The sequence below is a fragment of the Rhipicephalus sanguineus genome, chromosome 11, assembly GCF_013339695.2.
Source record: "Rhipicephalus sanguineus isolate Rsan-2018 chromosome 11, BIME_Rsan_1.4, whole genome shotgun sequence".
Lineage (NCBI taxonomy): Eukaryota > Metazoa > Arthropoda > Arachnida > Ixodida > Ixodidae > Rhipicephalus > Rhipicephalus sanguineus.
In genome coordinates, this window is record NC_051186.1 from 137,652,041 (window position 1) to 137,673,883 (window position 21,843).

Below are 21,843 nucleotides of genomic sequence, written 5' to 3' on the forward strand. Positions count from 1 at the left end.
CTGTGATCCTGCCTTGCCCTGGATCAGGAGGGCGCGGTGGTCACCGCTGTCTACCAGCGCCATGGACTCCGGAGCACCACCAGCCATCTGCGCCACCCGGCGCCTCCGTACGTTCCGGCCTTCCTCAGCTTCCTGGAGTTTGTAAACTCCAACGAGCTGCTCTGAGACCACTAACCATCGGCCTCGTGTGGGCCAGTGCCTTGGCCAGCTCCTACCGCGGAAGTAGCCTGCGACTGCTTTGAGCTGCTACATATCCTTTCTCCTTCCTTTGGTCCCCCATCCCCTCTCTTATAGACGCTGCGCCGTGCTCCCTCAAGGGCTGCAGAAATAAGCGACTTTTTCTACAACTTAACCACTACCACCACCCACCGTCAGATGCTCTCAGGCCTGCACGAGAGATTGACGCGCTGCTCTGGGAGGTGGCTTCTCGCCTGTGTGCTCGACTGCTGCCCTTTGTGTGATAGTAATGGCACCGCTGGCAAGCGTACTCGATCGGTCTTGAGGGGTTTCCCTGTACGGGCTGCAAGCTCGTGATTGTCGCACTGTGCTGCATCATGGGTAAATAAACGTGAGTTGGTTCACAACCTCCCTCGAGTGCCTTTTCTGTGCCGTGTCGGAGGGTCGAGTAACCCGGCCGCGGCGTTTTTGTGCGCAGCGGCGGTGGAGTACGTCGCGCCCCTTTCCGGTCACGCTCGTAGGGTAAGCTTTCCGCGAACCTATCTCTACAACTTGTGAATGAACGTGAATGGCTACGCATGAGTCGATTTCCTTTTTATTTCCATCGCACTGCGCAATGCTCCCCTCGAATTTTTTCCCTTCCTCTATGGCGGAAAAAGCACCCACGTGCTACGCAGCGCAACGCTTGTGTTGCTGCAGGCAAGAACAGCTATTCGACATGAAACAATAAAATGCAGCAATGAAAGGCAGTAGTAGACTGTGGCAACCTGAAATGGCAAGTTACCTTGATAAAACACCAGATTACCATATCAGAAACTCCTGATCGCCGACAGACTCGCCATCAGGAGACCAATAATTATTTGAAAACGGCGTACACAAACACGCGTGTAGCCGCTGCGCACCCTTGATGACCCAATTTGCCTGCACCCGCATTTCTGTACGCTCGCCGGCGCCGGGTTTTTCAGGAACCAAGCCGCCCCCACCGAAATCTCTAAATCATAGAAGCTTCACTTAATATGCCTGTAATGTAGCCAAATTATTGTAATGCGTATGTGAGATGGAAGTCTCAAAAGTAAACACGAAGAAGCTTTCTACATTTAGGAACTGCTATTAGCGATGTTCGAAAAGTGATGTTATATTGTAAGGAAATTCTTCCGTTTCTTGCTCTGAAATTTGCCCTTTGGTTCTATTTTTATTGATGGTTACTTTATTTCTTTCATCGACGAGTCTAAATCTTCCTAACTTATCCACCTTTGAAAATATATTGTGCGTAAAATAAAGGGGAACAAAGGTGCTGGTTTCGTCGGCGTATTTTCATATTTGGGAATCATACAATTTGACCCTTTGTAACCACATATGTTTCAGTTGGCGATAACCGAGTGACAAAGCAGCTTTCTACTCCGCTTTATTTGTTTTAAAGGCGAAACTGTTAGCTTGTTACATCGCCAATTTCTCGACAGTGCAGGTGCGGCTACCATGTTTGCTGACATCCTGAGCGTCTATCGAGCATCTTCCTGCCGGCTGCGTCTTGGTGACAGCACTTTGGAAAGCAAAGCCTTGTTCTGCGGTACAGGAGCGGCCACATGCAAGAAAAACCACTTTGTACGTTCAGTCTCAGTAGTACCCTAGAAGAAAAACGATAGACAAAGAAAGCCACAGCACGAACCAAAACTAAAACCGCATTCACAAAACCGACATTTTTGCTCCCGCACGAGAGCCTTGTCACTAAACATGTTTAGTGACAAAGCGAAAGACGTCCCACCGAGGCGCTCTTGTCATAACAGTAAAGGGTAGAACAGTGAAAGCGTCAGTGTCATATCAAACTTTATTGCCCGAATTTCTCAAGAAAAAAAAGCAAGTCACACTAAAAAAGGTATTGGAGTGCACAACTGAGTTGTTGGTCAACGATATTGGGGTGTTTAACACTTGCTGGTTAGGATTTTTCGCGGCGTTCATCGCCTTAAAAAAAGCGGGTCGATCCCGCACGTAATGAAATAGCGGGGAAAGCGAATAAAACTTAAAGTGCTCCATTTACAATAATGTGACTACTATTATTACAATTATTATGCATATTAATGATTTGTTCAACGTCATCACGAACAATCTTACAGTATTAGTGCTGGTACACCCAAAAATTGTATATATTGATCAATAAATTGAAGAAAATCAAGAGGAAAATTTAAAAACAAAAGACAAGGAAACTTTAAAAACAAAACGTCAAGACAATCGGGCAAGATAGAATGACACGCGAAATGTACGACAGTGAGAATTTTAGTTAACAAGCAACAAATAATATATGGGGTTTAACGTCCCAAAACCACCATATGATAATGAGAGACGCCGTAGTGGAGGGCTCCGGAAATTTCGACCGCCTGGGGTTCTTTAACGTGCACCTAAATCTAAGTACACGGGCCTCAGACATCTTCGCCTCCATAGAAAATGCAGCCGCCGCGGCCGGGATTCGATCCCGCAACCTTCGGGTCAGCAGTCGAGCGCCATAACCACTAGACCACCGTGGCGGGGCGACAAGCAACAAAGCATAAACAGAACAGCATATTGGAAAGTGTCTTATTGAGTCGCTCCGTTAACCCATTCGTTTGAGGATGGTCTGCCGTCCTACGCCGGTGACATGGGCCACTAAGTTTTAAAGGGCCCCAAACCACCTCCGATCATTTTTTAACGTTTCAAGTAAATGCGCCCATCGACTGCGGAATGCCGTCACGATCAACAATGACAAACACGGCATCGCTGCGAGAAACAGGGCCCTGCAAATTTCAAGAAACCGTCCCTTCTCCTCTCCGTGCCTTTCGGCATTCCTCATCCCCTCAGCGTTCGCCGTGACGTCAACACGTCGTGTGCTCATCATCTGCAATACCTGTTTGACTGCTCGCGGGTACGCGCGCTCGCCGCTCTTCCTCGCATGGCGAGGAGGAGCACTCGGCCAGGTGGAAAGACGAGTCGACGACCGGAGCATAGCGAAGGAAAGAGCGAAACGAGCGAGGGCGTCTTTTCGATCACCGACCGCGCCTAACTCCGCTTACGGCATCGCTTCGAAAAATTTTCTCGGCAACGTGTTCGTTGTATATTCGTGCACAACTGCAACACCACAACTAAATTTCGACATCTGGGTGGTTTAGGGGCCCTTTAAACGTGTGTGTAACTGCTCGGCTGTCAATGCTAAAGTCAAAAATTTTAACACGTGACCATAAAAGAAACAAACAGGCAAGAGTTAGAAACCGCGCATGCACCCTTACCAAGGCAACAAACGCACTTCATTTTAACTTCTCTCTAAAAAAGCCACTTCACAATCCGAGAGCAATATGGATGGCTGGCTAACGCAACCACTACTACTCCTCCTGATATGATAAGCCTCAACGATCTCCCTGACAGTTCGATCGGCGTGCTTGTCCGCGACAGTGTTTTTTTTCAAAGTGAGGGTTGCACGTGCACTCTTTACAGTGCATTGCTAGATACGAATACGGTGCCCCTGTCAATGAACATTCGCGTTCGCGAAGGCGTGCATTTACGCATCGGCCCGTTTGGCCGATGTAATGCTTTCCGCATGTAAAAGGGACATCGTATACCACATCCTTTCTGCAATCGACAAGCTTGGTTCCATGCCCGATCCCACACCCATGGTTGGTTTCAGTACATTTTTTGTTTGCCAATCTTTCCACCGTGTCCTGTGTTCTTCATAAGTCCCCGCTTCTTTTAGCGCTTAACCATCATCATCATGAACGTATACCAACACGCCCAACTGGCAGTTATTCTAAACGAGTGAGGTAGTCTGTGGCTACAACAATCCATCTGTGTCCCGCAGCCGAAGTTGGAAATGGGCCCAGGAGGTCCATTCGGACTTAATTAAGGGAACTGAGTTTTGGGCATGTCAGTAGAATGGAGCACGCTGCTGGTTCGACAGCTGGCACTTTCCTGCGCTGGCAATCAAGGCAAGTCCGAACGTACTATTGAACGACCACCATCAGTTCTGGCTAGTAGCATTTCTCTCTCACTCTGCAGAGCATTCATGTGTAGCCAAATGACCGGATGTTGCTTCATCATGGCATGCCTGTAGTACTTCTCTTCTGAGTGGTGTTGGAACGACGAGTCAGTAGGTGTTTCCGTTCGGAGAAAAGTTCACCTTATATAGAAGCAAATTTATGCTAGTCTGCTTGCGAAGAACTTTGGCACAGCGGATGTAGGGCCCTTTAAGAAACTAATAATGGAGTCAAATTTTGGGTCGTCACGTTGCTGTTGTGCGATGATAGCCGTGTTGACAACACCGACAAAGGCCGCGTCGTCATCATCTTCGGCATTAGCATTTTTAAATGAGGCGTGATAAAGGCAGTTTGCATCCGTATGCCGCATTATCGATTTATAGACAAGAGCCATATCGAATTTTTGAAGCTGAAGGATCCAGCGCACCGGTCGTTGTTGTGGTTTCTTTTTTGTTGTTGTTGTTGTCGGCCAGCAGAGGGAGTGATGGTCGCTGACAATATTAATGGGGTGCCCGTAAAAATACGAGCGAAAAACGCTAAAACCGCCCACACCACCGCAAGACACTCATTTTTAATGGTGTAATAATTCCCTTACGTGCGGCAGAGGGTTCTGTTGGCATACGCGATTACTCGTTCGGTGCCATCTTGCAACTGCACAAGTACAGCTCTTAAGCGGTCATTGACGGCGTCGGTATGAACGGCTCCGTATTCACACACGAAATCCATTTTCAATATCAGGTCTTTGCAGCACCCGACGTATTGATGACAGTAGGAACAAAAGCCGATTTACCGATAATAATTCTGGCGGTACAATGACCAGTTGGCGTCATCAGTTGAGCCGCCGTCGTTCTTATCTACACCCGCTCAAGAAGTTTGTAACTTTTTAAGGCAGCCAGCGAGTTTGCGGCTGATAACGGAGAAATCCGCATCAAGCCAGGAAACGTCGGTCCGAGACCGATTTCTTCCGCTTCAGAGGAAGCCGTACTTTCGGTGCGCTAGCTCATAAACCACGTGATGTAAACAACCGGCCGCAATTTCTACATCGCGGCCAAGGAGTCGGCCGTGGATCGCATCGGCGCAGTCGCAAACTACCCGTGCAGCACGACAAAACTCACAGCCTCGACAAGGACGCATCGCTGAAGAACCTGGTTGGGATTACGATTGCCGAGAAGACTAGGAGTAGAAGGTGCAGCAGCAGTCAGGCGGCGTGCCCCAACGCATCTCGCTTTTGCACAGCCGAGCGAATCCGCCGCCGCTACTGCCGTTGTGTGCGTTTATGTAATGTCTGCTGGTGTAACTTCCGAAACAACGGTTTGAATAGCTGAAAACTATTTCTTTTCCGTGTTTTGCATGCGTAACGTGAATTCGGTGAAAAATTAAATGCTCAGGAAACGGGCGAAATTGAATGAATTATTGAAGCGCCGGCGGCATGCAAGAGGGGCAAAAGAAATGTGAATGTTTCCGGCGCGCGCGAACGCGGTTTTCCGGCCGCTCTGGCGTTTTAGCGTTTGCTTAGTTTCTCAAGTGTAAATGCGCCATAAGATGTTCGGGTATCCTGCCATGCACAGTCTGAGCACCTGCAAGTCACGGCTGTTGCACATTGTGTGATGGCACGATCGCGACAACGCTGCCCTTAGACAAGAGTTAGCAATCGCTCGCTTGAGAAGTTTTGAATGCGCTGAACTGTAAATTGACAGCTTTTCTAGGAGCGGGGGCACACTGCCAGCACATGTGGTCAGATAAACACAGTTCGACACGGACTCAAGCATTTTCGCATCCATCAAAAATGCGGTCACCGCGGCCGGGATTCGATCCCCCGACCTCCGGGTCAGCGGTCGAGTATATAGCCACTGGGCCACCGCGGCGGGTTGCCTATGTTACAGTGTGCTCAGTGTTGACGTGAGTTGAGCGACGAGGTTTCTTTTCTCGGACACAATCAATTGCCCCACCTGAATTGTGTGCCGCAAATCTAGATTGATGACTCGTAAAGCTGTGGCATCGTGTGACGTTTGTAAGATATTTGGTGTGCGGAGTCACTTCAACACGTCGCTGAACTGAGCGTCGGGCTCTCGCTATCCGATCAACGCCAGGATCCACACGTCTGCGGCTGTAACTTCACCTATGAAGACACGGGCATATTGCCTGAGTTTACGCTTATCGGTGGTCGTTCTCAAATGCTTTTTGTTTGTTGGCATGCATATGCAGATTGTCGCTGCACATGAGAATAAGGAGGATGGATAAACTTCATTGATAAGAAATTGGAGTGGGAATGGGGGAGCCAGGCTAAACGACAGGGGCTGGCAGTGTGGCGGCACCTGGCGCAGCAGATCTCACGCAGTCGTAAACTCGACTTGCTGCGCAACCAGCAAGAAAGAAGGAAAGAGACAGGAAAGAGCGCAGACCACCAACTGTTTATTGTCAGTTCATGAGGCCACTATATAGGCACGTGACACTAGGCCATCACGATGCGCACAGCACCAAGGTTCCTTTACGGAACTCAACCGGGGCCAGAGCTGCGAAAAAAGCACCTCATTCGTAGCAAGCGCCACAAGCTTTTTGTACGTAATCACAAGGTGCACACCTCTGTTAGATGACAAGCAGCTTTTGCTCGGGGCTGTGTCCGTCCTTCCCTCACGCGTCTGCTCCTCCAATGCGCATGCGCCAACTCTCCCCCCTCTCCTCGCGTGAGCGCGAGGAGATGGAGGAGGTGGCGTGAGCGTTGCTCCGCTTCATTTCTCCTCTCCCGTTTCTCTCTCTCCGCCACAGCTGTGCGCTCGTATATAATTCGGCTCGCCTTCGCTCCCGTTGCACTCTCCTTCGCAACGGCGCTATGCACGCTCGCGAAGCTGAACGTAAACGGCAACGCCGGCAAGCAAATTTCGAAGCTGCGAGGCAACGCGAAGCCGAAGCGTAACGGAAACATCGAGCTGGGAGGGGGTAACATAAGCGCTACGCAACATATACACAACTCCACACACGAATGAAACATACACGGAAACATACAAATGAAACAACAATGCCAACACAAGTGAACACCCAGCGCTGCTTCGCATCCCCACATGAATCCCTTTAGTGGCAGATGGTGTAATTTTTTACCTCTTTACTTTTCTTTTTATCCTTGTATTACTAAGAGTCTACGATGGCTCGTACAATGGACAACACATGAAGAGGCACAGTGAAAAAATATAAAGGAATTGAAAAAATCACAGCATATCCACGTGGTGAATGATGATGAGTGGCGCGAAGCGAACTCGCGCTGCGGCACGGCGATGGCATTGGCGCGAGTGTGGTCCTTCTTGATGGAAGATATTGTGATTAGATTGTTTGAGAACCACAATCTGTTGCACATACCCAACTATGGCCCGCAACTATGGCCGAAACTGTTATCAAGGAAGTCCCGCTGAAAGCGCGCGTTGGCGCCTTCGGGCAGAGCCCGCCTGATGCGTTTTGCAGCCACTTCACGTGCTCACACAGCCTCGGGCTCTGCCTGCGGGTACGCACGCTTTCTCGCCGCTTCACGGTCCTTCACATTTTGAAGATCCGATTCGCGCCGCAGCCGTGTAGCTTGTCGAGCAGCTTCGGCCTCGCGGGCTCAAACGGCGGGATCTTCGCGCCGCAGCCGTGCAGCTTGTCGAGCAGCTTCGGCCTCGCGGGCTCGAACGGCGGGGTCTTCTCGCGGCAGCCCTGCATCTTGTCGAGCAGCTTCGGGCTTCGCGGGCTCGAACGGCGGAATCTGCTTCGCGGCGTCGACGTGCACCTTCGGCCACGCGGGCTCTCACCTCAGGATTCTGTCTGCGAGCGCGCGCTGCCGCCGCCTTCCGTGCCCTCCGTTCCGCAGACTTGTCTTCCATCTGGCGACTCCGAGTTGAAGAGAAAGCGTGCCAAGAGGGAGCCTCATGGCGTGTTACTTCTGAAATGTTGTCTTCGGGTGTCGTTGCAAACACGATACGTAGTAAAGAAGAAAGAACGCAACACAGGCGAACACGCAAACGAGAATGTCACTCGTCAACGTCGTCTTCTTCGTCTACTACATACCAGAACGCGCGCAGTAAAGAAGAAAGAATGCCACACAGGCGAACACGCACGAGAGTCTCACTCGTCAACGTCGTCTTCTTCTTCTACTGCATACCAGAACGCGCGCTTCTCACGACCTAGAGGTGGCTGCTACAACGCTACAAACAAACGGAGGATGGACAGACCCACGGCATAAGGAGCTTCGCCCCTGAAACATTACAAATGGTCATATGGGAAACAAAATAGGCGAGAAGAGTACAGACAAACCAAACCTAATCAAAAAGGCAACAAAAGAAAACCCTTGCAAAGTGCTACCCACAAGAATAAACATGGCCATTCAAGAGCACTGTTTCTTTGTCCGAAAGCGAAATCTAGACACACAACAGTTCGTAGTCTGCGCTCTTTCCTGTCTCCCGCCTGGTTTCCTGCTGGTTGCGCAGCACGTCGAGTTGACAAGCATGAACCAACTAGTCTGCAAAGAAGTATTGCTGCTCCACCACTCCGCGCCCTCCGTATCTGTTGCGAAACGGCGGGCGGCGGGCGCGCTGCCGGGCGCATTCGACGGAGCTCATTCCGTCGAGTGCGCTTACTCGCCAGAGACGGCAGGCTGTTGGTCGAGTTGAGGAGGCGAATCAGTGGCGTGAAGGAGCGTATAAGTAGTTTACTCGAGGCTGCCTTGATAGACGGGCTGTCGCTTAATTTGTGATTGGGAATGATTTGATGAGGATATAGCCTAAACGCTGACAAAGAGGTGGAGAAAAAATTTCACCATCTCTCACTAAAGGGAACCATGTGGGGATGCCAAGGTGCGCATGGGTCGACTTAAAGTGCCGTTCAACACGGGCACCTTGCCCGATGTTAAGGCGCCCTTGCATGTGGAGCACACCATGAATTCAGTGTAGTTGCTGTTGCTGTTACTCGTCCCGAACTCTTGTTGGAGCACGCCACGCGGGTTCATCGCGCGTCTGCAGAATCTCGTTCGCCGACGCCATCACATGTTTGCTGAGAGAGTGTACGGGGGCTGAGGCCATAGCGTCTTACCCAGCCCCTTACACAGGCCCGAACGCGCCTGCGCGTGCCACCACATGTGGTTTTGTCTGCGTTACGCTAAGCTAGGACAGCATACGGCAGCCGGGGCCCCTAAAGTGCTCTGCACGTATCATCATCAAGGCGGTCGAAGAACAAGACGAAGAAGACTTCTCCTTGGCGCGAGCGCGCGCTCAGTATGTTACAGATGGCTATGGTAGGTTTCAGAAAGCGGACGGTCGGCGATGGCACTACGGAAAAAGCCGAGCGCAAAAGCTGCTTCGCATCTAAAAGAAGGAAAGGCAGGAAGATTAAGGAGACGCGCGTTCGATTTGCTATCCTACGCTGGGGGAAGGGAAATAGGGGAGAGAAAGAAGGGAGATAGAAAGAAAGGAGCATACAAAAAGAAACAATGCACGCTAACACAAAGAACACAGTTGCGTTCTATAGTACTGGACTCAGGATATCATGCATATACGTTCCGCTCTAGAGAGTCGTGCCATGGAGCCTACTGAAGGCTTGCTAGTACTGGACATAGAACATCCAGTACTTGTACGGACTGAGCGTAGGGCGATTTCAGCTTGCCGACGAACACGCGAAGTGTGTCCAACAGTGACTGAAGCACTATGATGGTTGGTTTGTTTTCTTGAAGCAACTGGTCAGTCGAACATTCAGTGCGCACTGTTGCCGATGTGCAGTATGAATCTGCATGTCACTGCGCCTTCGGCAACGTAGGCCAAGCTGCATCAGTTGTGTCCATGCCTTTGTTGTTCTGCTTTGCACCGGCCGTCGACGACCTCTGCGACTGTGGCTTCGGCAATGGAGGCCAAGTGGAATCTCCAGAAAGTGTGCGTTTTACTGCAGTTCGTTTCGTGCTGGCCGCGAAGGGTCCGGGTGACAAGATAGTTGGTGAAGCAGGGCGTTCAAGGGGCGGTGCAGATGCACAAGTATTGGTTTTCTTGGATGCACGTCAGCGCCAATTTCGCTACTTGATGACTTTTTCGGCAGCCTCGCGATGCGATGTATGGTTCCTTGCCATTTGTTTCAATACAGCGATTTCTCTTTATATTTTTGGGCACTGTTTTGAGGAAGCTTCGTGAGGTCCATTACAACTTGAACACTTGAGAACATTGACTATACAAGTGTCCGCAGAATGGGCTTCAGCGCAGGGAGAACATACTCGCTCATTTTCGCATACGCCTCTCACGTGACCTAGCTTCATGCAGTTGCGAAATTGCGGTGGCTTCGGCAAAAAAGGTCTCACAGGATGTCGGAAGTGACCCACCTTTACGTACAAAGGTAGAGTGTTGCCTTGAAAATCTATTTTCACGCAACGTGAGGTACCCAAACGAGTAACCTTAGCGATAACGCTAGCTTCATTAGTTGGCTTGACAAGGCCAGACGAGTCGGAGCTGAGTATGGTAGCGTCAACGTCGTAGATGACGCCGGCGACAACGTTGGAGTCGACAGGGATGTAGGAGCGGACGTTGATTCCATGCAGCTCTGTGACGTGGCGTAGTATGCTCGGAGCGGCAGCATGCGAAAAATCAATCGCCATGACATTCTTACGCGGGTTCACTCTGATGTCGATGATTTCATCTGCCACCAGTCCTTCGAGCAGCGCCGAAACAGATTGCCTGTTCAGGCGCTTCATGTTGCCGTTGGGGACAGCAGGAATGAAGATGATGGTGTTGGCCTCGGGCCTTCGCGGCGCTTCTTCATTTGGTACGTTCGGTGATGAAGAGGGCCTGGTCTTGCGCCTCTTCGCCTTTCGGCTTAATACATGTTCGAAATCGTCATCAGATGACTCCTCACCTGTCAGTGAGTGGACATCCTCGCTGTCATAGTCGCAGTAAGTGCCCGTCCGCTTCCTGAACGCGGCCGCCGCTGACGCCGCAGGACTTGGCAGGTATCCGAACTGGTCCGCGTTCATCGCCGATGGGCACAGTGTAGTGGCCTTCACGGGGTGCACATATTATTGCGCAAAAAAGGCAAGAGCTACTCGAACAGCGTTCCGCTAAGCAGACACTTCGTCGTCGTCTCTAAACGCTGACAAAACTTAAAAAACCGTTAAAGGGTCCCTTTAAGAAAAAGTGCGCTGTCAATCATTCGAACAGGTACATCACATGTGTTAAGCAAGCTGGATATTCCATTCCGTTATCTTGTCGTACAGATTATGTAGGAGAGAGGAATCGTTGTGTGAATGTTTGACTTAGAGGGCGTGAGCGATCTCTTCAAGACGTTGCATCAATTCATCTACCGGAGCTTGCAAGTCGTGTTTCGTCACATTTTTAACAAAACTACCGACATCTTTACACGCAAAGGAATTGACAAGAAAAATTGCTCAGGCTCACAGGGCATAACTATAAGGAAGGAACAAGATATGTGTCAGTGAGCTGTCAGTTGATGTCCATGACAATAAATTATGGAAGCTTCGCACTATTGGTGCCAAGCCTGAAGGAAGAATTCAGCTGGGTGGCCTCCCTTGTTCCTCTTTATTTTTATTGCGAGAGCAATTATAAGGACACCCTCGGCGGGTTTTGTCGTCGCCGTCATGTCCCGTATATGTATATCTATGTATATATAAATAAAAGCCAAGAAGGAGATAAGGCACACAAAAACGATTCGGAACCGCGCCATTGGGATTCGAACCTGCCACCCCTCGCTCTGCAACGTGCCGCTTTAGACAACTCGGCCACGCACCATTTTTTTTTCTTTATTAACTCGGCCACGCACCATTCGTTGCTTATGGTACCAATGGCGAGCTATTTATATACACCATTTACTGCTGGCAGTACGCAGACCTCGGAGGTGTGTTAGGCAGTCACAAGGCCGCGCTTTAAAGCAACGCTCCTACATTTTGCTTCACTTTGAAAACTGCCTTTGAGACGTGCGCTAGAAAGTGACTCACTTCTGTACCCACTCGCGATCTGGAATGCTGGGTATGCGTCGAACGCCACCACACGGCAGGAGACACGAAGGGGCCCCTCCACGCACCACAATTTTCAAGAAAAAAAAATATGTTCGTCATAGAGGCACATCGCACAATACAATTTTGGTGTATGTCAAACGAGCGAAATGGCCGCGAGTCCACCATGAGCTTGGCATGTAAATCATGCCATACATGACATGGATGTCATGATTTTCATGTTACCACCTGTCATTTATGTTCGTCATACATTCGCGTCGCGCAATGCCAATTTTGGTGTATATCAAGCTAGCGAAACGGCCACGATCGGACAGTGAGCGTGGCATGTAAATCATGCCGTAAATGATATGCATAACATAATTTTCATGTTACCACCTGTCATATATGTTTCTCATGCAGTCACGTTGCGCAATACCTATTTTGGTGTATATGAAGTGAGCGAAACGGCCGCGAGCGCATCATGAGCGTGGCATGTACATTATGTAGCACATGACTTGCCTTTCACGATTTTAAATGCGAAGCATTTCTTAGCGAACCTCTGGCACTTTGAGCGTTTCTATCTACGTATCTATCTATCTATCTATCTATCTATCTATCTAGCCGCCTACGTCTGGGTGCTCTCATGATCGCCTCCTTAACTTGGTGTAGCCCAAAATTTGCATGGGAGGGTAAGATGATTTGACGAATATGATTGCCGGGTCATGACATGAATAACGGTAAAATCCTGTCATGTACGTCTTCAAACCCTTTCCACTAGACACGTGTGGCACATACTCGTTTACCACGGGTCGCGGTGTACGGGTATGCGCCACAGGTGATTGACAGTTTATATCTACCCAGGAACGGCGAGAACAGACATTGGTAACTTAAATGCTAGAGCATTAAGGAAAACCAATATCGGCAGCGTTGACTCAACGATTGGAAAGAGTGAAAATTAGGATCCCAGCAGGAATCGAACCCAAGCATTCTGTGTGGCAATCAGGTATTCTACCACTGAGCCACGCCAGGTCTATAAACTGGTTTGGAAAAACAGCCTACGCAGGCGTAATATCGGTGCAACGCCAATTGTGGTTGTGGTGCTGGCTATCTAATTTTACAAAAAAACAATGAACACTACATGATACTCCTACGACGTCTACTCCTACGATACAGGCGTCATATCAGATTAACGTCTGTAGTTCCAGTGTTGGCTCCGCTTTTATAGCAGTCTAATAAACATTACGTTTGTATTCCTATGATTCAGCAAGCTATATTGAAGCATTGCTCGACCCTGGAGGAATGCATTAACAAAAGTTACATATGATATCCACATCACCGCAGCGTAATGTGCACTTCGTCCACCAGAACGACGCAGTCTCCTCTTCATTTCTTACGAGGCAGGGCGATGGCCTCATCATGACCGAGGATGATGCCAGATTGATTGACAGCCGCTTTGTAGATTAGGCTACGTAGGCCACACACACCCAGGCAATCTACGAATACGACAAACACCATCCACTGATGTTGGTCTACGTAGCACTATCCAGGCCTACCAGCCTCGACGGCCTATACCTCACCAACATGGGCGTGCGCAAGGGGGGGGGGGGGGGGCGGGGGGGGCGGCCGCCCTCCTTATTCACCTAAGAGAGGGGGCGCAAAGTCAGCCCTCCACATTGAGATAATAGGGAGGGGGGGCAATGTCAGCGCCATACAATGACATAATTGGGAGGGGGGGCTGCAACAAACCTCCCCCGCCCCCTGAAGGCGAACCTTGCGCACGCCTATGCTCACCAACGTGAAGGGTGGCTTCAGGTTCCGACATGTTGCTGGCTCTGTCGACAGACGATTTGTCGACGAAATGACCGAGGCATCCACGAATTCCAACACCTCTACTGTACGACATACTTCACTACACATGGATCCCTCGTCACCACGATCACGACCGGATCCTATAACAAGTCATCACCACCTGCTGGTGCTCACTGATCACGGTGATGATGCGCTTGTTCAAGAACTGTCAAGAACTTCTTGCACACGTGCACACAGGTTCGTGAAACGTGCGTGCGTGCTCTGTGCACATATAAGCACTACATATCAGCTTACCGCTTTCGGTGTTGGTAATACCCACGTTGCCATTGGCAGCGTTACCCAACCATAAACAACTGGTTATGTAACACATATGCGGCTCTTCAACATATATATGTGTGCTTATAAAATTTACACAAATCTTTGGCGTCATTTTGTAATGTGTCGCTCAGTAAAAAAAGTTACGCCACAGTAACCTACCCGCCGCATGCTTCGCATAACATCGACTCCCACGGTACGCGGGATCTGCCGAATTTTTCATGTTACCACCTCTCATTTACGTTCGTCATACAGGCGCGTCGCGCAATACCAATTTTGGCGTATATCAAGCTAGTGAAACCTTCGCGAATGCACCAAGAGCGTGGCATGTAAATCATGACATGAATGTCATGGTTTTCATGTTACCACCTGTTCTTGATGTTCTTGATCCACTCACATCGCGCAATAACAATTTTGGTGCATATCAACCTAGCGAAACGGCCGCGAGCGCTCCATGAGCGTGCCATGTAAATCATGTCGTACATGACACGCGTGTCATGATTTTCATGTTACCACCTCTAATTCACGTTCGTCATACAGTCGCGTCGCGCAATATCAATTTTGGTGTATATCAAGCCAGCGAAACGGCCGCGAATGCACCATGAGAGTGGCATGTAAATCATGACGTACATGACATCCGTGTCATGGTTTTCACGTTACCACCTGTTATTCATGACCTTCATGCAGTCACATCACGCAATACCAATTTTGGTGTATATCAACCTAGCGAAACAGCCGCGAGTGCGTCATGAGCTTGGCATGTAAATCATATCGTGCATGACACGCGTGTCATGATTTTCATGTTACCACCTCTAATTTACGTTCGTCATACAGTCGCGTCACGCAATACCAGTTTTGGTGTATATCAAGCGAGCGAAACGGCCGCGAATGCTCCATGAGCGTGGCATGTAAATCATGACATACATGACATGCATCGCATGGTTTTCATGTTACCACCTCTAATTTACGTTCGTCATACAGTCGCGTCGTGCACTACCAATTTTGGTGTATATCAAGCCAGCGAAGCGGCCGCGAATGCACCATGAGCGTGGCATGTAAATCATGACATACATGACATGCATGTCATGGTTTTCATGTTACCACCTCTAATTTACGTTCGTCATACAGTCGCGTCGTGCACCACCAATTTTGGTGTATATCAAGCCAGAGAAACGGCCGCGAATGCACCATGAGCGTGGCATGTAAATCATGACATACAAGACATGCATGTCATGGTTTTCATGTTGCTACCTGTTATTCATGTTCTTCATACAGTCACATCGCGCAATACCAATTTTGGTGTACATCAATCTAGCGAAACGGCCGCGAGCGCTCCATGAGCGTGCCATGTAAATCATGTCGGACATGACACGCATGTCATGATTTTCATGTTAGCACCTTTAATTTACGTTCATCATACAGTCGCGTCGTGCAATACCAATTTTGGTGTATATCAAGCCCGCGAAACGGCCGCGAATGCACCATGAGAGTGGAATGTAAATCATGACGTACATAACATGCATGTCATGGTTTTCATGTTACCACCTGTTATTCATGTTCTTCATACAGTCACATCACGCAATACCAATTTTGGTGTATATAAACCTAGCGAAACGGCCGTGAGTGCGTCATGAGCGTGGCCTGTAAATTATGTCGTGCATGACAGGCGTGTCATGATTTTCATGTTACCACTAGAGCACTGCACGGGCCGGAATTCTCGGCCCGGGCCCGGCCCGTGCTCGGAGCTCGTTAAAGTTTACCCGCCCGAACCCGGCCCGGTGACTCAAAGCCAGACCCGGGCCCGGCCCGAACCCGAGAAAAAATTTCACCTACCCGGCCCGGCCCGGCCCGACCGCAGATCGGGCCCGACAGGGGCCCGAGCCAATAATCTAGGTGGTGTTACTCGAACATGGAATCGACAGCGAGGCGTTTTAAGTATGAAATATCTACGCTTTGTTGGCGCATGCTTCGCTAACAATTATACTTTAACCTACGGTAATTTCTTGTAAAAAGGTGCTCACCTTGGAAACAGTTGAGCGGAGATATTGGGTACGATGAACGTTCGTTCGGCAGAGGTATAATGTACCTATTTTTTTCTGCACATACAATGGGGATCACCAAGAGCGTTTTGTAGCAGATATTGTAGCAAGGAAAGTGATTTGCAGCTTGCCTTCAGTTTCGATAGGGAGCGCAATAAAAACAGAGGAGACAGGGAACAGTACGTTCTCTTCTCTTTGTTGTTATTGTGCTCTCTATTGAAATTTAAAGCATGCTCTAACGACAAAGCCAATCGTTCACCCTTCTGGATATGTAGCACCTGTCTTCAACATAGTAGCACCTTGCCACAGGAAGAGAAATAGAGGAAAAAAAGCCAAATTTATTACCTTTGTTTCAAGTACACTAACCTAGATAAAAATTATAACGATCCGTGTGCGCCACGTGTACTTCATATACGTATAAGCAGCCGAAAGGAAGAAAAAACAATTTGTCATAGCATCGTTATGATATATCGCATCACGGCTAGTATATACAGTCTAGAAGGTTTTGTGACATAGTTTATAGTTTATTTCTTCACATGTTCTTGTGCGAAATATCCAATTATCAGGGGATCCTGCCTTTTAGCATGTCATGCGCTGTTGCACCACATATCCTGGCGCGCTAAAATTTGTTGCACTGCTTTCGCTAGCCGCAGGGGCGCACATTTGCCTTACGAATTCTGAAGGCGTGGGTAGTCGTTGTTCTTAGCTTCCACCACTGGAGCTAGTTTAGAATGTCATTGTGGACCTCTGCAGAATGAACACAGCTGTCCAGCTCATCCCTTCATTTCTCTCGTTCCCGAACGTCGTGCCACTCTTCAATAGCATCTATAAAACTCCTCTTTGAGGGCTTCTACTTGCAGTTTTCAGCAGTTCATGTTATGCATGGTTTGCACCGTGCTCTTTTTTTTCTATATTACAATGATGTATGCCTTCCTAAGGGTGCTGTACCGATAGAAGGTGGCCATTGGAACACGCGGGTAGGACTGGCAGGAGGTGGACGAAGTGATTTCGTTCCAGTTTGATAAGGCGTGAATAAGCTTCTCGACGATTACTCATTGAATTCATATGGTTCGAGCTAAGGGGACATCATCCGGCACGGAATTCATAATCGTTTTTTTTTTTCAAGCCAGATAATTCGTCACGTCACCTGTGCTGTTCCTGCGTATTCCAGAACTGTTGCGGCAGCATCATGTAGCTCTCGCACTATATATTGCAGGGGTCTCAAACACGCGGCCTGCGCACCTCTCGCTAGCGGCCCGCGGCCCCCACATGACTGTCTTCGTCTATTAGGGGCGAAGCTTCTTAAAGCGGCACCCGTTCGTCCCTCGTAGTGCGTAACCAGTCGTAACGCTAGTACCAGATCTTGACCTCCAAGGTGGTGCCGGTGGGAGATTTCTCCTGTGCGTTGTTGAACAATAAAAAATTCGCAGCGTGCGCGTTAACTAAAAGCCGAATTCTTCTGTCTCTCATTCCCCATTAGCAGCCATTGGCATGTTCCAGTAGGAAACGTTAGTAGAAGTAGAAGTGTAAGTGTTAGCTAAAAGCTGACTTCTTCTGTCTCTCATTCCCATTAGCAACCATTGTTTACCTCGAAGGTAGTGTCTGGTGAGATTTCTCCTGTGCGTGATTCAACAATAAAAATTTTGTTCAAAACGCCGTTGATTAATGAAATAAACCAACGAAAGACGCCAGATGTTTTCTAAAAGCAAAACGAAAAGACGCCAGATGTTTCTAAAGCAAAACGAAAAGACGCCAGCTGCTTAACGAAAGACGCCAGATGTTTTCTAAAGCAATGGTTTTCTAAACAATGAAAATTCACAGCGTACATGTAAAATAAAGTGAGCTGCAAGTCGTCATAACTCTCATTGAACCTTTAGTATAAACGCGCCCGATCTCACATCGGTGATGATGTACTGGGCAGAATTCAAGGAAGATTCACGGTTTACCGATGAACCTCCGCAGCTTCGCCCACTCATCATCATTCACTCCGTGGATATGCTGTGATTTTTTGTTTTAAATTTTATTTATACGCACCTTTTTGAGCTACACAGGCATGACAGGTCTAAAACATTTTTTTTCGTGAGGCACCCCCTGCGGTCACCCTGCGTTGATACATAACCGTGAAACAACTCTCTATGTCAGAATCGGCGTCCAGGTTTTAGTCATTTTGAAGATAGCTATCGATATGTTGTAGGAATCCTGCCGCCAAATCCCCTTCAGAAATAACCCATACATGAGCTGTGGGAAAGGTCCTTCCTCAAATGACAACCTTAGCTGACGATTTCTACAACCTATGCCCCCGCGCGCCTACCTTCGGCACGTTGTCCTGGCCGTCGTGGGAGTAAATTTTCGTCAATGCGGCCCAACGGAGGTGACTTTGAGACCCTTGATATAGCGGAGCAAAACGAAAGCTAAGACATTACCAGTGTGGGCACACAAAGCAGGCTGTGCATGTCCATATCGCGTCACATGACCACTAGGAGCTGTGGCGGAGCGATGGAAAAAATGTGTCTTTATAGGGATTCTATTGTAACGAGATTCCGCGCAGTACTTTCGTTTTAGTGGAGGGCTGGAACTTTCAAGAACGTTTCCCCGCTTTGTAACACTGTCATCGCGCTTGTGATGATAAGTTAAAGGCACACATTTATTATATTACATTTATTACGGCGATTAAAAAAATACCATTTGGGATATAAAATCACAAAAATGCAAATGAAGCACAGACTAGCGAGATGTTATAAGCGCCTGATCTATCTAATTTTAGCTGACCCGTTTCAGCTAATTCAAGTAGCCCCATGCGCAAGAAGAAAACGATAGACAGCCAGGGATTGATTTATATGAAAGGTGTTAGTGCATATACTAATAGTAGAAAAGGAAGGTGTGCGGGTGAACAGTTTATGACAGTGTGAACTGCTGCAAGCAAACTGTGTATTGCTATGATATTTGAAGTGGTTTCAGTGTGCGGATTGTTCATGTTTAGGTACCGTTCAGTATTATTCTTTTTTTTTTCGCTGCATAACTTTGTGATATGGAGTAGCCGAGGCAATATGGACCTCAACCTCTCCACAGCAAAACAGTTAGAACAGAACAGTAGTTCAGTACTTGTACTTCATAAACTTCCCCAAATACCCTGCACCACATATATAAAACGCCTTTTCGGGACATAATTTGGAACATGTATGTAGGCACTACGTATGTGGAAGAAGCTTGAAAGGACACTAAAGAGAAAAACGCTTTTTCTATTATCAGTAAATTACTCTTTCACAATTCCAAAATAACCACGCTCGCCGCGACAAGACTCTTCGTAAGCGTGAAAACGCGCAAAAGGGAAATGCGAGTAGCGATGCCACCCGGAATTTCGCGCAGCAAACACCGTGACGTCAGAGATTCTGACGGCGTCTACTGGGGCCTACGTAGTTCCTAATCGGTAAAAAATGCAGTACACCGACATCTGAGGAAGTTATAGACTTAACAAGCCAAGTTTCAGGAAATATCATTGAGCTGTTGTCCTTAAAATACGACAAAAATTAAGTTTGAAATCAATGACGTCGGGGCAACATTAAAAAATAGAACTTTGACCTTGATTTTCTCCTGAATAAACTTATGATGGTGAAATTAACGACATTCGAGTTCTCAGAGTATACTTTATCAGTCTAAACTGATTCATTGTTTCCATTTAGTGCCCCTTTAAGAACTGAACAAAGTCCAAGCTCGGCCCGACCCGAGCCCGCCACCTCAAACCCGGGCCCGGCCCTAAGCCCGGAGCTTCAGACCCGAGCCCGGCCCGGGCCCGCCGTGAAAACTACTTTACCCGGCCCGGCCCGGCCCACGGGCCGGGCCGGGCTCGGGTTTTCGGGTAGGCCCGAGCCCGTGCAGTGCTCTAGTTACCACCTCTAATTTACGTTCGTCATACAGTCGCGTCGCGCAATACCAATTTTGGTGTATATCAAGCCAGCGAAACGGCCGCGAATGCACCATGAGAGTGGCATGTAAATCATGACGTACATGACATCGATGTCATGGTTTTCATGTTACCACCTGTTATTCATGACCTTCATACAGTCACATCACGCAATACCAATTTTGGTGTATATAAACCTAGCGAAACGGCCGCGAGTGCGTCATGAGCGTGGCATGTAAATCATGTCGTGCATCACACGCGTGTCATGATTTTCATGTTGCCACCTGTTATTCGTGTTCTTCATACAGTGACATCGCGCAAAACCAATTTTGGTGTACAGCAGCCTAGCGAAACGGCGGCGAGTGCGTCATGAGCGTGGCATGTAAATCATGACGTGCATGACACGCGTGTCATGATTTTCATGTTACCACGTGTCAGTTATGTTCGTCATGTCGAAATGTCTCGTCGTAGGAGCTTTCACATATATCCATTCATTTAAACGGCCGCGTGCGCCCCGAGACCATTTCGTGTAAATCATGCCGCACATGACATGCGTGTCATGATTTGCACGTTAGGACCTGTCATTATGTTCGCCATGAACTCTTGTCACGTCATACCAGTTTTGGTATATATGAAATTAACGGAATGGCCGCAAGAGCCCCAAGTCCGTGGAATGTAAATCATGCTGTTCATGACACGGATATCATGATTTTCATGTTATGACCTGTCATTTATGTTCGTAATACGGTCATGTTATTCCATGCCAATTTTGGTATTCGCAATGCCCACGAACTATAGGTGGCGCGCCGTGCTTTTCAATATGGCGCCAGGAGGAGGGTCAACCCGTTTGTTAGCATAGGAACAGATATGACGTGCGGACGTACGGACCGTGCCTCTTTCACCGGATGAAGTCATGAGCTGCGCTGAAATGGATATGAGACTAAAATACTTTCCCAAACCATGAAAAGTCCTGAGTACTCGCCACCTAATTATTTGCTGCGAAGTGAAAGGTTATAATTCAGCTCCGTTACCGTGCATAACGATGCTTTGCGAAATCCTGTGCGTGCTACATAAACCTGTATGAACTAGAATTGACGTATGAGCTGAACGGCACTCCGAGGTAGTACGTACCGAGCCTGCCTGACGGATTTGCCGCAGTAGTAAGCCGCCAGCGAGTAGCGCCATCGCTGCTGCGCGTGATGATGGCTTGCAAACATAAAAGTGTTCTGCGATAATACCCCTTCGTCATTACTTGCGCATTCGGAAACGCGGAGTTACGTCTTCAACGGAACACAAGCATTTAACATGCCATTCAGTAGCGCTTGTGTCGCAGCCATGCTGAGACTCTAGCCGTGTGTACTTCACTCGCATGTTGCAGGTTCGATCAGCACGATCGAAACATCAATTTCGAAAAGAATAAACACGTATGCTTTTCGCAACGTCGAAGAAGTTCGCCGAGAGGCGTGGATTGTGGCCGTGACTGCACGTTCCATCGCTCTAACCATTTCGCTTCGTTGGTCGAGCTCGAGGGTGTTGGCGGCATGCGGCGCTCCATAATATCCCCATAATTGTGATACATGCAATGTACAAGAGGAACTATGCTTTTATTTTGATCTTGCTCAAGGATATTATACATTAAATACAATCAAAGTGACTTAC

General features: G+C 48.5%; 1 long non-coding RNA gene across 1 annotated transcript in view; it reads left to right on the forward strand.

The window, feature by feature from the left end:
* Nucleotides 1-1,646: 1,646 nt before the first annotated feature.
* The window catches only part of LOC119374728 (uncharacterized), a 46,692-nt gene continuing 26,495 nt past the window's right edge, over nucleotides 1,647-21,843 (forward strand). The window contains exon 1 of the long non-coding RNA XR_007414447.1: nucleotides 1,647-1,779. This is a non-coding gene — a long non-coding RNA (uncharacterized LOC119374728). The remainder of the gene's footprint in view (nucleotides 1,780-21,843) is intronic.